This window comes from Neophocaena asiaeorientalis, unplaced genomic scaffold (assembly GCF_003031525.2).
Source record: "Neophocaena asiaeorientalis asiaeorientalis breed wild unplaced genomic scaffold, Neophocaena_asiaeorientalis_V1.1 scaffold722, whole genome shotgun sequence".
NCBI lineage: Eukaryota > Metazoa > Chordata > Mammalia > Artiodactyla > Phocoenidae > Neophocaena > Neophocaena asiaeorientalis.
The window spans coordinates 941108-945106 of record NW_020175686.1 but is presented as its reverse complement, the minus strand read 5'-3'; the positions used below and the strand labels follow the sequence as shown (position 1 = coordinate 945106).

The window sequence follows — 3999 nt, the reverse complement described above, 5'->3', positions numbered from 1 at the left end:
GAAGATTATTCTGGATTGTCCAAATGGGCCATAAATGCAATCACAAATGTCCTTTATAAAAAGGAGGCAGAAGCAGATTAAACTCAGAAGAGAAGGTGCAATATGATTGTGGAGGCAAATCTAGAGTGCTGTGGCAACAAGCCAAGGAATGCTGACCACCATCAGAGCTGGAAGAGGCCAGGGCAAGGGCAAGAAATGGACTCTGGCTTACAGCCTCTGGAGGGAGGGAAGCCCACTTGGCACCCTGATTTTAGCCCAGTGACTTTGGACTTCCAGCCTTCAGAACTACGAGAGAATACATTTCTGTTGTTTTAAAACATTGTGATCATTTGCTACAGCATCCATAGGAAACTAATATCCTTACTTTCTTCTGTGTCTGTTTCATACAGTTTGCATTTACTGATTTTTGTTTTGTTTTGTTTTGGTGTTTTGTTCAATCATGTTCTTAGATTATTAGATCTCACAAGCTTATAAATTTAACACGATTGCAACAGAAATAAGTTCGTTCTTTTCACTAGTCAATGATTTTCAAATGCATACAGTAGTCAAGATGACCCTGCATCTGGGAAGAACTAGCAAGTTTAACGAAACCTCCAGATGACCCTACATTCACCCATGCTGTAGACCATGATGGTTTGGGTAGTTCTAAATAGAATAACCTCTGAAGATCTAGTTGGGTAGATATTAATATTTAATGTTACTGTTGAACTTCTTTGCTATTTATTTGCATAACCCTCCAGGTTTGGGCTGTTTCTGCTTCTACTGTATTCTGAATACCAACAGGTTGTTGTTCCTTACCTAACTACCTTATAAGGATGGCTTTTATTCTTTACCCCACGTCTCCAGCTGCTTTGCTTAGGTACACAATTCTTTAATATCTTTTTAAAGTGAACTAAACATAGTTGGAGGGCAGAAGACTAATTTTATATATCTCTTGTATCCCACAAAGAAATCCAGGCCTGTGTACACAAGGGTCATGAAAGAAAATAACTGAAGTAAAACACCATTGAATTACATCTTCCCTTAGTATTTACATACCACTACCATTCTTTCAATTCCCTCCAATCATCACCAACCTGTTAATGTCCCTTCTACTTCTCTCCATTTTGACATCTTTTCCAAGAGGTTATTATGTGCAAATATCTGTGCCCTTGTTTTCTAACCTTACCCAAATGTATAAAACTTCCCTTCCAAGAGGACAATAACACACACACATAAATAGAATACCAGATATTTACATCCTGAGAATGTGATGGGGGCAAGTGTTATTCATTTAAACCGTAGCTAACAAAAACAAGTCTAATATGACAAGAATATTTTTTAAAGGTACTCAAATATGTCTCAAATTTTAATAAGATCCTCTAAACACACAATTATTTGCTACTGAAAATTTTTATTACAATACAACACGCTGCTCTAACAGTGCTCTGGCCAAGCCACCCAATGTTTTCTTTACATCCCTTCCACTCAAGTTAATTTGTTTCAAATTCTCGATATTGGGTTTCATTTTACAAGGACTTCAGGCTTCTAAAACAGGCAGTACCTAAGACCTATTAGTGCTTCTTGTGTCAAATCAAAATGGAATTAAAGTATATTCAAGTCATTCAGATGCAAGTTACATAGATTCCTTATAAGTTACTTGTATTCAGGTAGAAAAGAGATGCAAGAAAAAAAGACATCACAGAACTTATAATATAGGTTATCAAAATATTGGTACCCAAACTGCCCTAGTGTAGAGTAGCATTCCCAAGCTGCTTCATAATGATCCTAAAATTACTATCAGGAAAAAATAGTACAAGAATAAAGTTTATGGCTCATCCGACCATGTATCATGACTACTGTCATAATTGTTGTTGTAATTATTCTCATAATTATCCTCAGAAGGATCTCTATGATACAGGCAATAATAACAGCTACATCTAAATCTTTCCATTCTTGATTGAGTCTCAACATCCTTCTGCTGAGGTTCTCTTTGAGACTCAGACAGAGGAAGTCACTTGCCATAGCAATTTTTAATATATTGAATCACCCTTTCCATCCTTTCTCTCCAAGCAATTAACAATGTCCTCCCCCCTCTTCCTCCTGTAGATTAAGTCTCCATCCAGTCTGTTGAGGTGAATATTCTGGCAGAGTGGATAGCAATTTGCTACTAGGGTTGAGAGTCAAGTTACTGAGGTTCTTTATTAACACTGCAGAGATAGGTTGAGAGGCAGCTAGAATTGCCTGGGAATTTTCATTGATGGACATTTGAGGAGACACCAGGGTAAAGGTTAGGTTAACCTCTGATGAATCCATTGGGAGTCTAGTCACAGCTTGAAGCTCCTCCTAGATTTTTGGATTCCAGTGGAAGGTGATGGTTTACTCAAACTGCTACAAAGTAGCCTGGAAGAACTATACAGCCAAGAAACAGAAAAATCCAAGCTCTGACACACCTGGTGAGGGAAAAATCCCTGCATTTACTATTGGTTTGACTTAGAATGCTCTTCATCCAGGTCTAATCATAGATGGGTTGTCTCACCATTTACTTAATTAACAGCTCAAAAATTTCCTTTCAGAAAAGTTTTCTCTAGTCATCCTGGATAAATAACATCTGTCTTCCAACTACTTTCAGTCACGGAAATCATGAGGCTTTCCTTTTTCTTTTCAAGTAACAGCACACCAGAATTTTTTTTTGTTTTTTTGTTTTTGCTTTTATTTATTTATTTACATCTTTATTGGAGTATAATTGCTTTACAATGGTGTGTTAGTTTCTGATTTATAACGAAGTGAATCAGCTATCCATATACATATATCCCCACATCTCCTCCCTCTTGCATCTCCCTCTCACCCTCCCTATCCCACCCCTCTAGGTGGACACAAAGCACCAAGCTGATCTCCCTGTGCTATGTGGATGCTTCCCACTAGCTATCTATTTTAAATTTGGTAGTGTATATATGTCCATGCCACTCTCTTACTTCGTCCCAGCTTACCCTTCCCCTGAGCAAAGCCAATCTTTAGGGGAAAGAAAACAACAGGAAATATGCGTGGACCTATTTCTTCTCTTTATTCAGTAGCATATACTGAGGACAATATTTTAGGAAGTAAATTTATTTAACTTAAGGAATTTTTTTTTTTTTTTTTTCAGTATGCAGGCCTCTCTCTCACTGTTGTGGCCTCACCCATTGCGGAGCACAGGCTCTGGACGCTCAGGCTCAGTGGCCATGGCTCACGGGCCTAGCTGCTCCACGGCATATGGGCTCTTCCCGGACCGGGGCATGAACCCGTGTCCCCTGCATCGGCAGGCAGACTCTCAACCACTGCGCCACCAAGCAAGCCCACCTTAAGAAATTTTAAAAAGCTAAAACTGTAGACCACATAGGTCTATCATTCTCTTGGCAGACACTGAATACATAGCAAATAAGATACATTCTGTGCCTACTTGCTTTTCCACTTCTCAAAGCCACCATCCTCTGTTTTGGTGATGTGAGCAGGATACATTCTGTAAAATAAGGTTCATACATTCGTACTAATATACAAAGAAACAAAAAACCGTTGGCAACATTTCAATATATCATATCAAAACATGCTACCCAGAAATATAACTTTTATTTAGAAACTTCCCACGTAGGAACTATGGCAGCAACTTACTCAATAGACCTTGTCTGATCCAAAAGTGCCTGTACCTACATTGTGACTTCAGTAATGGACTGTAATAAATTTTCCCCAAACAACCATTGTGTAACTGTTTCCACATCTTCATAAGAAATTCGTCTTTAGGGAGGAATTAGGAATTCAATATTTAAGACTTTTGGAAGGAGAGAGTCAGTAAAGTGATAAAGATGAGATGGATGGTAAGAGGAAAGTAGTGCTTGTGGAGCATTGCATAACAGGTTATTGAGAAGGGCTTTTAAAAGGTTACTACTCTATTCTACTGAAAGTATTGATATTAAGAAGCCATTTTTTTAACTGAAAAATTTTAACTCCCAATTTTTTCCTGTGTGCCAGTTTCTTCAATTTCTC

The 3999-nt window shown here is 38.1% G+C and overlaps 1 pseudogene; it reads right to left on the bottom strand.

The window, feature by feature from the left end:
• Positions 1–1807: 1807 nt before the first annotated feature.
• LOC112390966 (developmental pluripotency-associated protein 3-like) lies at positions 1808–2295 on the bottom strand (annotated as a pseudogene).
• Between the last annotated feature and the right edge of the window lie 1704 nt (positions 2296–3999).